Consider the following 14,302-nt stretch of genomic DNA (forward strand, 5'->3'; position numbering starts at 1 on the left):
ACAAAATGTCTTATTTCTCTATTGCAATAGAGTCACTGCCAGTCAGTTCAGGAATATGTGGCAGGAAATAACCACATTTATAAGGTTTTTTCACTGCATGCCTGGCACTGGGTTGAATTCCTTTCACGAATGATCTCATTTAATCCTTACAGTAACCCCAGACAGTACTTTTCTCGTCCCATTATACAAATGGGAAAATACAGGGTAAAGAGGTTTAAATATTAGGCCACATACACAGGGCCAATAAGTTAGGGAGTCAGCGTTTAAGAAGAAGCATTGTGACTACAGAACTTGGAATCTTAACCACTAGACCAGATATTTGGAAACCAGTAGTCAGCCCCTGCTAATTGGCTGTGTAACCCCTCTGAACCTGAGGTTTTTTAAAAAATATATTTTTATTGATTTCAGAGAGGAAAGGGAGAGAGAGATAGAAACATCAATGATGAGAGAGAATCATTGATCGGCTACCTCCTGCACACCCCCTACTGAGGATCAAGCCCGCAATCCGAGCATGTGCCCTTGACCAGACTCAACCCCAGGACCCATCAGTTTGAAGGTGGATGCTCTAACTACTGAGCAAAACCAGCTAGGGCCTGAGTTTCTTCACATTGACATTTTTTAGACTTTTCCTGTTCTGTAAAGCTCTTTGACTCTAAAATATTCTTAATTAGTGCCTTCTGTGCATCTATTATTGGAATTTGAGGTGGCAGAATAATAACTCTCTTCCCCAGTTCTAAATGAATTGGATAAGATAAAAGAAAAAGGCTGATGGGAGGTTAAAATATGTGCTTTACTATTGAGAAAGCTTATGTTGAAGAATGAGGTTTCTATCACAAAGAAGTGGATTTCCTATCACTGGTCTCCAGAAATAGGCAGGCTTAGTAACCAGCAGTCCTGGGCTGGGGGCAGCTGTCTACCCATTAAACCTACAGCAGCGATTTCCCACCGGTGTGCTGCACGAATTTATAAACCATGCAACACCTGACTACTTAGTCAGGGGCACTGACCTCTTTTCCCTTGGATTGTCAAATTAAAAAAAAAAGATGACAGCAGTCAACATGACAACAGCCATCCAGTGTAAATGAATCAAAATTATACCAATTTTTTTTGTCAGATTAGCAAAAAATACATAGTTTCGGTGTGCTGCAGCATTTGAGTAATTAGTGTCTGTGTGCCATGAAATGGAAAAGGCTGGAAGTCGCTGCCCTGCAGTATGAAAGAACAGAACAGCCTGACCCCAGAGAAAGGGTGGGAAGAGCTGGAGGGAGACCTACGTCATCCCTGTTTGCCTCCTATACTTGCTAATTAAATAAGCCGCCCCTCTTCCTCCTGAGAAGGGAATGAGAGGGGCTCAGAGAAGCCAGGAGTGCTGTCCTGGGGAGCTCGCTCCTCATGGAGAGAAACACCCCAAGTTAGGAGGAAGTGTCGCCACCACCTAACAGTTCTCATGACATAGGATGATGCAGATTTCAAGGGAACATATGTGCACTGGGGCCAAGAAGATGCAGGGAAAAAATTGAAAAAAAAATCAAATTTATAAATGCTTTGTCACTTAGTTGTAATTTAAAACATTAATTAAGGAAAAAGATGCAGAAAAATTCATAGACTGCAGTGAGCTGGATTGGGCAGAGAAACCTCTCCATGGGTGAAAAAACAGGAGGGAGGTGAGTTAGCAGATGAGAAAGATGGGAGCGCTGCCACTTGGAAGCAGATAAATCAAATAGGGAAGACAGTCTGGCCAGGCCTGGGCTTTCGGTCAAAGCTGAAGGGGTGATTCCCCACTCCCTCTCCTGAGCAAAGCTGGGGCCCCGGGAAGGAGGGGTACAGGCAGAGTGATGTCTGCTCTGGCTGGGGGAGTAAGACTGGTGCACACTGCAGTCTGTTAGTCATATGTGCTGGTGGCAGGCCAGCCTGAGGGGAAAGAGGCAGCTGAAGTCATTTCTCTTTCTCAGAGGCACCAGCTAATCTCTCTTTAATGCCACCTCCGACTGGATTCCTGGTGGAGCCCCTTTCAGATAAGACATAAAAATAGAGAGCGCGACCTTTGGTGGACACTAGAGACCCTGCAGACTTTTCTAGTGAGCTGTGGTGTTAACCTTGTTAGCCCGGCCAAATTCCAACTTGGAAAATTACCTTCTCCCAGTGCTCAGCTCCCTCTGTTACCTCAACTGGACATATTACTCCTCACTTGCCCTTCTGAAAAATTAATGCTACGGATCTGTAATAGAGAGCCACGCTGCATCCACCCACACGCCGGAGATGTGACTGGCACTCACGGGCACTCTGTGTCTTCCCTGGGCCCGCAGGTTCTTCGGGATCTCCGGGGCACGCTGGTTTTATTAGGTGAAGTAGTAGTTTTCAGTGGAGATGTGCTTTTATGACTGTATCATTAACTACACTGCTGTCCTTTACCATGATCAATGACTTTCACTGACCTCTGCTGGAACCCCTGAACCCAGAGGGAAAAAATGAGCTGACTATTGGAAAAAAAAAAGCAAGCTGAGAGAAGGTCAGGAGGAAGCTTAGGGTTGCTGGAAAATAATATACCTTGTAAAAGGGAAAATAATTCAGCTCGGAGGTAAACTATGGTCACAGAGGACAGACTACATCAAAATGACAGAAGGAAAGAGAAACCATTTATCACAGAGATGGAAAATGTCCCCAGATATAGAAAATTGGGGGAGATGTGGGAAGAGAAAAAAGAAGCACAAAGATAATCACAAACTTGGCCTATGTAGAGAAGGGCATTTGGGAAGAGGAAAGGCATGTAATTATAAGTTTTGGTGAAATTTTTTTTGGTTTTTAAACATGTTTTTATTCACTTCAGAGAGAGGAAGGGAGAGGGAGAGAGAAACATTAATAATGAGAGAGAATCACTGATTGGCTGCTTTCTGCATGCCCCCCAGGATCGAGCCCGACCAGGAAACAAACTGTGACCTCCTAATTCATAGGTCAATGCTCAACCCCTGAGCCATGCCAGCCGGGCAGTGACATTTTTACATGAACACAGAAAGGACATATGTATGACTCCTGTAAACTCTAACGTAGTGCCATCACTTGAAATGTCCATTTGAAAATTTATATTTTTTGACTGTTGTTTTCCAGAGTGGTGGCCGGATCCACAAACCTAATTTAAAATGTAGGTTGATCACCTTGAGTCATGCATCAGATTTGATCAATATTGATCAATTTCTCCAAGATTAAAATTTGCAGTTTTATACTGACCTGGAATCAGGAAAACAAGCCAGCTCATTGACATCAGCTTGTCTAATTAGCTTAACTAAATAGACCGTGCTTATCTGTGTTGTTAGTTTCTTTCTTCCTCCAGCATAATAATGTTAACTAAAATTTTATTCAGGGATGAGAACTGAACAGGTTCTGGGCCAGGAACTGCTAAATCTGTTCAATAGAGTGTCAGGTTAATGATTCTATCTGGTGAGAGCAAGGGCATCGAGCTTTTCTGCCTTTAATTTATAGGCACCGTTATGAATGCAAACAATATGCACACTGCTCCCTTGGCTTAAAATATAAATTAGCCATTTGGGGGGGCTATTCTTTCCATCATTTCATGTCTGATGTGTGATACCCATCTGACCAGCAAGTTGGGCCATGTCTGGCTTAGAGTCAGTTAGGGAAAACCCAGCATGAAGGGACCATCTGTATATTCTAGCAGCATAAGCTATGTTTTCACTTTGAAGTGATAGAGTTTTGGCTGCTCCTATAAGAAAAATAAAATTAACTTTTTTGGGGGATCAGCTGAGTGTGAAAAAGTTTATACTTTTTTTTTTCATGGACGCTCTCCCCCCAAAGGAACATCTCCAATATCATGATAGTGATGGACATCATAAAAGTACAAGAGGCCCAGTGCACAAAATTTGTGCAAGGGGCTTGGCCCTCCCAGCCCCAGCTTCATCCGGAAGGTCATTCGGCTGTCCGGTCTAATTAGCGTATTATGCTTTTATTATTATAGATACCTGAAAGTGGAAAGTTTTTATTATAAAGGATGCTGCCAGTGCCATAGCCAGGGAGACACATTCTGTTATCCTATATAATAAAGAAGTAATATGCAAATTGACCATCATGCCTTTGCACAAGATGGCCGCCCCTATGTCGTCACAAGATGGCTGTGCCCATGTTGTCACAAGATGGCCACCCCCATGTCATCACAAGATGGCCACCACAAGATGGTTGGCAGGGGAGGGCAGTTGGGACAACCAGGCTGGCAGGGGAGGACAGTTGGGGGCAATCTGGCCTTTAGGGGAGGGAGGGCAATCGGGGGGGACCAGGCCAGCAGGGGAGGGCAGTTTGGGGCGATCGGGCTGGCAGGGGAGCAGTTAGGCATCGATCAGGCTAGCAGGGGAGTGGTTAGGGGTGATCAGGCTGGTAGGAAAAGCGGTTAGGGGCAATCAGGCAGGCAGGCAGATGAGCAGTTGGGAGCCAGCAGTCCCAGATTGTGAGATGGATGTCCGACTGCCGGGATCGGGCCTAATCCAGCAGTCAGACATCTCCCGAGGGGTCCCAGTTTGGAGAGGTGCAGGCTGGGCTGAAGGACACCCCTCCTCCCCAGTGCATGAATTTTGTGCACCGGGCCTATTTATAGTTAACTATAAATACTTAGGCAGCCTGGAGTTACTTCTAACAGCATTTGGTAGACTGTGTAGGAAGCACAGCACCCTATGACATCCAATCTGTTAGGCACTTTACAGCAGATGTGATCAAAACCACCGGCAAGCGAAGGTCCACCCAGGAACACACTGATATTTGTGCATGTAAGGATGCTCGCTGTATGCATGTTTAAGGTATTCATCTCCTAATGAATTCATGTTTCAGTTGTAGGGCTTTGGATAAAGTTACTTCCCAAGGATATTTGACATATTAAGTTCTGAGAGCCAGGGCAACTCAGAATCAGTACCAATTTATTGATCTTGTACTAAAGAGAACATTTCTTGGTGGGAATTGTTTTAATATTTAGAAACATTAAGCTTTATATTCTGTCTTGCATTTTCTTTTTTAAAAAAATATTTTTATTGATTGCAGAGAGGAAGGGAGAGAGATAGAAATATTATCGATAAGAGAGAATCATCAATCAGCTGCCTTCTTTATACCCCATACAGGGGTTGGAGCCTGCAACCTAGGCCGGGAATTGAACTGTGACCTCTTGGTTCATAGGTCAACGTTCAACCACTGAGTCATGTTGCTAGGCCTTGCATTTTCATCTATAGTGGCAGTTGAAAGATGCTCTTTTTCCTTGTTACCCAGTAAGCACTGGGGTGCCTAGAATGGAAGGATGCGCTGGCTGGGAAAATGCCAATAGGAATCGCTTTCACTCTGGATTCCATCTCTTGCTCTGTCACAATATGATAGAGACAAGCATTACTTCAACTCTGTACCCAGATTTTAATGAGTATTTAAATAGGGATTATGCTGCTCCTGGCATATCATTTTTCACTTATTTATTCAACAGATAACTATTGAGACCTGCTATGTACTGGAGAGTAATCTAAACACTGGAGATACAATGGTATAGGAGACAAAGCCATTGCTCACAAGGAATGTCCAAGTTTAGGATTCTTTAATTTGATATCCATATAGACGGAGCTTTAGATCTATTAGGAGATGAATCCCTGAGCACTGAGTTAGAATAGAAATCCACTCTGCTGGCCTGAAAACGGCATCTAGAACATACATATCCTGTTAAACTCAGAGTTGTGGGTGTGCTCCTTTACCCCCTTCCTATTTTTGAAATCACTCCCTACACTTGCTTAGCTTCTTTTGATCTTCGACCGTTTTTAGTCTATAACATCATTTGGGCAAATGTTTTCATGGGTTAACTAACTTACATAACCTTTCTTAACTTTTCAAAATTCAACATGCTGACATTGGAATTTTCTTTTCTATAGTCCATAGTGCTGTCAATAGTAACCAAGTGTTATAACTGGATCCTTTTTTTAGATATTCAGAGCTGCTGATTTTGTTTCTATGATAGCTTATCCAGAGGGACATTTCTCTCTGTGAATTCCTAGCTGAAATAGCCAAATTATCCATTTGACTCTGAACTTATATCCATTCTATTATATAGGCTCTTTCTAAAAAAATCAATGTCTCACCTCTCAATTAGATTACACACTTCTTAAGGTCATGGACTAGGTTTTATTCTGCTCTTTTTCTCCTATTCTGGCACCACGTCTTGTGTCTCTTAGAGTTGATATCCACTGCATATCAATAAGCGTAGTCTCTACTAGATCTATCTTCACTACATCATTTCCTCTGGAGCTCATAGACTTGATAGAGTTTTCTATAATGTCTGCTTTTCTATGATGAAGAGACATAAAAGAGCATCATTTCAGGCATTCACCTGACCTGCAATGGCCAGCTGCTTTCCAGATCCTACATATACTAACAGTGGGATAGTCTGGGATTCCAGGTCAGCATCAAGAACCAGGGTGACCCTTGGATTCATGCATGTCTGACTACTGTCTCCTATGGCAGAAACAACTTTTTTCTCTTGGTCAAGAGCAGACATGCAGACTCATGTCTCATGGCCATGCTGGCTGGGCTCTGGTCTGCACCTCCAGGTGGGCGTGGCCAGCACGGGTGAGGTAGTAGCTGCCATTGCTTCCAAGCGAGAGCCAGACAGTAAGCTTTTCATGGCATGCAGTGTTATGGAAAAGAGCAGGCCCATGGCAGATGGGGCAGAGATTGGCTCTACCTTTCTCTTCATTGCTCCTAACAACTAGCAAATGTCACCTCACTGGGCCTGAGCCAGTCCCAGGAAAGTTGCTCACATTCAGATTCCCATTTCCTTCAGACAGGGGAAACTTGGTGAAATGAATGAGTGCGAACATGACAATAATGACATGCTTAGGGGCAGGAACAACACTGACTATTCCGATGATAACCCCCCAAATAGTACTGGATGGATCAAATCCAGAAGTTAAACTGCAGGGAGACCGAATGCCTAGTGCCTTAGTACAATCTGCTAGTCCCAGGAGGCACGCAGACTCTCTCTCCGCCACCTGTAATATATTCAGTTGGCAACCTGACTTTTGCATTAAAACAGGTTTTCTGTTCATGAACCACCTAAGCTGACTGATGCCACTTTATGAGGTTTAAGTCAGCCGTCCGCTACAACAAAAATAAACTATATTTTTGTCTCACATGCACTGAACAATTTAATCTTTAAATTAATGTAAAAGCAAAAGGTGCCTAGCTCCAAGTGAAGAATGTCCGCCCCACACGACTGTGTAAACACAACTTGATTGCTATGTGAATTAAATATGGATCAACAAAATCAATAGTTAATTGTGTTACTCTGGGTCTTTCATTTCAGATCTAATCTGCAAAGAAGGTCCAGAGGATGTTTGCTTTTGATTTTCTTAAAATATTATTTAAAACCTTTCTGTTAGGCAAAATAGTTCCCGGGGTCTTTACATTATTTCCATAAGTTATTTGGCTTGTGAGTAGCCAAGGTCATATTGATCGCTCAGCCTCTGCAGTTTTCATTTTAAAATTCAGTGTCTTTATCAGTCACGCTGCCTCATTCTGGGTATCTGGCTTGCACTAATGCCAAACAAAGCTGATTGCCAAAATACCCCAACATAATAAGTGCCTCAGAACCAGACATGCATGCATTAATTATATAATAGACTGCCTTTTGGTCTACTGCATCACACTACCCATGCAGGTAAGCAGTTACACCCACACCCACAGCCCCCATCAGTACAATGTATTGTGCTGTGAAGATGCACAATTTTGCATGGCAGGATAAGAACATGCGGGGTCAGGATGAATCTGTATGAATGAGTTCTATTATCTGTTCTGACATTCTAAAAAGGACCAGAAGGAGGGGATACTGCTTGAATAGAACCAAAGAAAAAAATGTCTCCCAAGCCCATTAGCCCACATGGATGAGAAGGGAAGGGGGGCAGGCAGGCCTTCTCTGTAAAGGGACTGGTACAATAACAACCAGAAGACCATGGGGTGACCGACGGACCGCCTTGACCCGTGTTATATTGTGGTGGAGCTAAAAATGTAATGTTTGAACCTCTTTTCCTTTTAAAGTTAAGCCTTGCTCCCTCTTCCAGATTGTTAGAAGCCTTCATCCATTTTGGGGAGTGAAGGCAAAATAATTCTTGAAATAATGAATCATTTTTCTTTTACCAGCTTGTCCAGAAATCCTATGATTATTTTGCCCTTGCAGACAATGACCTCCTCAAAGGAGGCTTTTCAAACTCTCAAGATAAATAATGAGAGGGACTCTCTCCTGCCTCCTGCCTCAAGGAAAACATTGCACAGGGTAAAATGTTTGTGAAAGTGTCTGTTTACCCAGGATGCTCCAAGTGGGACGGAGCTGCACATGTTTCTGTGTGACCAGCCACCCAAAGGACGATGGGGGCAGTACCCTTGGGGGACCTTGAAGGAGAAGCCTAAGCCCTTCACCCAGTCCTGCTGGAAATGGATGTTGGCTGGTGACAGGTGGAGCACACTTTAAACCTTCTGACTTGAGAACACCTCGAGGAAAGGATGGATCCTAATGCATCCCCCCTTCCTCCCCCATGCTCCCCTTCACACTAAGCAGCGGATGCTCAGGGAGTCGGAAGCACCTGTCTCTCATTCTCCCATGGAAGCAAGGTCTCACAGACCAGGTAGAGAGCTGCTGTTGAAATAGCAACGTCCCCATGATTATGATTCAAGCACTTTGGGGGTCGCGTGAGTACAGGCCCAGCTTTCCAGGGCAGAGCCATCTGTCCATCCATCCTTTTAATGGCTTTTGTACTTAGGTGTCTGTGGACAACTGAAGACACAGGCTTTAACTTCAAGGGTGGGTTCAAGATCCTTGCCATAAATTGCCCTCAGACTCCTTCTTACCTTTGTTGAAACGCCTCCCTTCCCCCACAGATGGCCTGGTTAGAACACTGGGAAGAAAGCTCCTTGTCTTGGGGCACTGGGAGGGTCTGACAGAAGCACAAAGGCCTGAATGGCACGAGTGGGGGGTGGGGCTGTGTTGAGCTCCATTGCACTCATCCCATTGAGAGGAGGAGCTATTGCGTATTTTGCAAATCCCTCTGCAGCACTGGCAATTGCCCTCAGGTTTGGGCAGAACTCTAGAACAGTGGTTCTCAACCTTGGCTGCACATTAGAATCACCTGGGAATCTTTTTAAAATCCTGATTTCTGGGCCTCATCCTCCGAAAATTCTGTTTCTTTGTTACTAATGTTGTGGCCCCACCCCATAACAAAGAAACAGAATTTCCGGAGGATGAGGCCCAGAAATCAGGATTTTAAAAAGATTCCCAGGTGATTCTAATGTGCAGCCAAGGTTGAGAACCACTGCCCTAGAAGTAGGTACCGTTAATTATGTCACTTACTACAAGCAGGGAGGGAGGCACAGGAGCTAAGCATCAACCCAGGGCCCCAGAGCTTCGAGGAGCCAGTGGGCGTTCCGCTCCGTTTCTGCTCCTCCCACCTGAGCACCCCAGTTCTAGCCTGTGAGCATGTGGGCTCAGTGCTGCCAGACTTCTGGTTTTTAAGAGAAATGGAAATCTGGAAATCTTACATTAAATTTCCCAATGTTTACTTTTAAAACAAGTGTGAGGCTCAAACAAAACCAATAATCACATATATTAATATGTGATTCCTCCGTATTATAACCCATGAAAACCGAGAGACAGTCAAACAGTGTCTGCCTGAAGTATTGGCAAAGGGTCTTGATTCCACAGGCTGCCACCCTGGGGCAAGTGCACTGTACACAGACATTAAATGCCCCACGGGGCTTCTCAATTCCTTGCCACTCCTCTCAAAACACACACAACAACCCACAAAACAAACAAGCAAAACTTCAACAGCCCCCCTTTAAGCATTAGGATCACAGGTGACAGGACATTCTGAAGTCTGTAGACTCACACCCAGCCCTCCAGCTGGCCACCGCCTGCTCTGCCACAGCCTAACCAAAGTAGGGAAATGGAAGACGCTTTTCTTCTAATTGCATACAGATTTTCCACCCTTTCCTTGGCTGCAATGGGTGGGGGAGCCAGGTCTATTTCTCCTGGACATATCCTCAGCAAAATAGGCTTCAGGATATTTTTCTAGGGGGAGGTGCACATCACCTTTCTTCCATAAGAGCTTTTGAACTTATTCACGTGTAAGATAAGAAATCATCAAAACCAGTTTCACAATGAAGACGCTGTGCATTCCCAGGACTGGCAGTGTGCATTTCAAAGATGTGGGATCTCTGCCCAGCATACCCTAGCCGTCTATAGGCTCTTTTTACATTTATTTTTTATATGCTTTTACTAATTTTTTAGAGAGAGAGGAAAGGAGAGGGAGAGAGAGAAATATTGATCTGTTGCCTCTCATATTTCCCCCAACTGGAATCAAACCCACAACCTGGGCTTGCCCTGACCAGGAATTGAACCCAAGACCTTTTGGTGCATGGGATGACGCTCAATCAAATGAGCCACACAGACCAGGACTGCAAGCTTTTCTTTTTTTTTCTTTAACACATGGTATTTAGATTAATATCTAGGTACATGGCAGATCGAGAGATTAGCATTTTTTTTTGTCTGTGCCGAAATGAAAAGCCAGTGATGAAATGGAAAGACATTTCAAAGATGTAGGCTCGGGAATCAATGGGCTCAATTAGGCAGTGCCCGGCCAGTGCAGGGGCAAGGGTAAGAGAGCAATCTCAAGTCATCAGGATACGAATGGCCCAGGCCTTGGAGACAAAATCGAAAGTGCTCAGCAACACCTTGAAAACACGCGGATAGGCATCAGGCACATTATTTAGCCAGCCCACTGAGGACGGCGACAGGCTGAGTTTTGAGCCCAGACAGGCAGTGTCTCCCAGTTCCGGCTCACACACCTTCCTCTCTCTGGAATGTCCTCCCCTGCCTTCAGGCTGGCCTATGCCCATTCATCTCTGGAGACTCAGGTGGAGGGAACCCTTTTGGAACCAGGAGCCTTGATCACGGCTCCCTGGTTCTCCCTTCTTCCCCGAGCACACTGCTTCCGGCACCAGCCAGCCTAGTTCTGTGTACAGGTTGCGGTGGCACAGCCTCCCACCTGGGTCCTATGACCTATTCATCTGTGCAGTCCTTGTGCCCAGGACAAGCCTGACACCTAGAAGGTCCATAAAGGTTAGTGGAATGAAGGAAAGATGTGAATTATATTTCTTACTTACTGGTCATCTTTTTTTCCCCTATAACTTTTGCTTATACTTCACCTCTCTAACACCCTCTCCTGTTTTTGAAAGTGACTGACTTCCAAGGACAAGATGTTGTACTGTCTGGTAGGGAATATTCATTTCCCGAGGGGTGGTTGATGGTCTAATCACCCAGAGGACATTTAAGTTTTTTATTTAGAAAGTGGAGATAATAACTTCCCCAGTAAGTAAATAAGAGAGTAGATTTAGATTTTCAAAATAATTGGATTAACATACGACTTTTAAGAAGCATTTCTTTCTATTGCCATAAACCAAGGTTAGTTTCAAACACACGAAATAAGTGGGGATGAAGTCATCTAGCAATGAATAGGCTAAATATGTTAGTGAGGCTTTGTAAACATCCAAGTAGTCTTATGGGAAGGAAAAAAATCCTCAAAGTGCACAAAATACAGTGGGACTTGCCTTAGAGTGAAGGTTTGGGAATGCTAGGGTGACTTTAAAGAACACGGGATGTCCTGAGAGAATACAGTACATTTTTGAGGGGCCCGGAGTGGATGCGCCCCTTAGGGTCGCCTCCATGGGTGTTTGGCCTGGCTGGGTCCTTCGGTGCACAGAGGAGAAATGCAATATGGCCGAAGCAGACCAAGGTCATGGGAGCGATTTTTCACACATTGGAACTGCACCTGCTGTGGCAGTGAGTGGAAGGCGCGGGGGAGGTTAACTATCTTTTCCTCAGCCCTGAAAACCCAGAGTTTCAGTCCAAGGTGAGTGGGCTGGTGCTTCTCTTTGCTGGATCCAGTGCCTGTGTTTCTCTGTCATGTGTAACTTCGGTTCTCTCAAGAGTTCTCTTAAGAGACCAGAAAAAATACTTCTCCTGGAAACAGTGTTAAGGAAGTTACTGACAAACTGTCTCTTCAGTATTCCTGTTGGGTGGCATCAAAGCATTCTTTAAAATCATAATACTAATCCCAAGGCTGCTCCTAAAGTGACTAGCAAACTTCATAAAAGGATCTCTGTAAAAAGATATTTCAGTTCAGGCCTGCTAAGCATGGACACCTAGATACAAATACGCACAGACTAACACACAACTACACATACACTCTCACACATTAACACACATAATTACACATACACTCAGACATACACATTCATACACAACTACACACACACACATAACCACACACACTCACACACTTAAACACACCATCACACATATACACTTACACACAACCACACAATCACATGACCACAGATACAACCATACACATACACAACCACACACTCACACCATCGCCTAATACTTTCAGAGGCTGGTACAGAAATGTCATTTAAGCAAGGAATAAAAAAAAGAATCACCCTCCTTCTCTGCAATTTGGTCTCTGGTCAGAGCCAATGAGGATCTCTTGCTGTAAGTCAGCTAGAAAGAAGTGTGGCTACACCTATTCCTGCTTATGGGGACAGAATGTGGTTAGTGATTAGTGCTGGTGGCTTCAGTCAGCTGGGAACAGCAAGCAGCACCACTCTGAGGGACTCCAACACACCACTGGCTCCCATCCCATACGAGGATGGAATATTAACTGAAAACCTAATTAATCTGGGAATGAATCATGGCCTAAGAAAGATACTGTTTTCTAATCAATTTTAAGTAAGTCCCTAACAGAAGATAAGATGAAGAAAAAGCTGTACAATTATAAGAGGTTAGTACATTCTGTTCACTATGACTGATGATTTTAAGGGGGATAATTTTACAATCCATCACATTTTTGTCACTTCCAAAATCATACTTCCCAATGTATGCTGTAAATTAATTTAAAAATTTACATATTTATTAAAAATCATATTGAAAACAGCAAGAAGTGAGCCCCATTTGAATAATAAAATAACTTGTTATTCCACTGGAGATAAAAACAAAAAAATTAAAAGATTTTCATTTGGAGGTAATAATCACATAAATTTGCTATCTGAATTAGTTAAACCAAGAATTTATATTCACCTGAGGCAACAACAGAGTATTAAAGATAATCCCCCTAACTCTCATTCTGGGGAGATGGAGGTTTCACAACACAGAAGAGCCATGGGAAGACAAACAGTGGGGTGAGGAACACGCTCTCGGCCTGCCGATGAGCATGCTGGAAGGAGGGCTACCCCCACCCAGAGAGGTACAGACAGGAGAGGCCACGCCCTGGCTCCTGGGTGCAGGAGCACTTGATTGCATTTCAAAACCTCTTTCCAAAGAGATCCTTGACCATCACTTCATCACTTCATCAATTCGTAAAGCCTGTTTGAATTTCCCATCCGAGATGGAAAGCATCCTGAGGCACAGAACATCCCAGCGTCTGCACTTGCCTTGGCTGCTGAGGGGCGGTCAGCAGCAGGGGCTGACTCCAGAGCAGGCAGGGAAATAAGTGGAAGGGCACGGCGTTGTAATTAGAAGGTGATGAGTGAACACAACATTCCCTCTAGATTAACCTCATAATAGACTGTCGACTCAAAGAGCTGGCCCCAAGATATAAACTGCCTAGATGCATCTACAGAAAGATGAAGGAACAAAGGGAGCCCAGCTGGTGGGAGTTGCCACGTGTGCTCACGTGTACTGGGTGATCCACTGGGCCAAACTGACAGAGGTGATCTTCTCTTTAAATTCCTAGGAGAAGAGCCGGATGAAGAACACCCATTTTCCACAAACTTCAGCTTAATCAGGGCTGTTTCTTTCTACAGGGATCACAATAGGCTACCATTGTCTTTAAGACAATAGCAGAGATCCTTTGCGAAGTGCTATAGGTGAGGGCTTGTCACCCTGCCTCCAAGGCGTGGAGGGCATTGCTTCAGTGCAGATGTGGCTAACACCTGGCACTCGTGTGGCAACCGCCTCCCCCATTGCACGTAGCAGGGACTGCTTACTGGTCTCACTACTCACCTCCCTGAATGTGGATACAGCCTCAGAACCCTTTTTAATACAGTAACTCAGGCCAAATCTGCTCATTTTAATAAATTCAAATTCTCAGCAACTGAGACAAAGGACATTTGGTATCCCTGCTGTGTGTGTGTGTGTGTGTGTGTGTGTATGTGTGTGTGTGTGTATTAAGTGTATATTAAGTATATACATATATTTACATGTCAGAGTATCAGTATGTTAATGGGG

This window comes from Myotis lucifugus, unplaced genomic scaffold (genome assembly GCF_000147115.1).
Source record: "Myotis lucifugus unplaced genomic scaffold, Myoluc2.0 scaffold_116, whole genome shotgun sequence".
NCBI classification, from domain to species: domain Eukaryota; kingdom Metazoa; phylum Chordata; class Mammalia; order Chiroptera; family Vespertilionidae; genus Myotis; species Myotis lucifugus.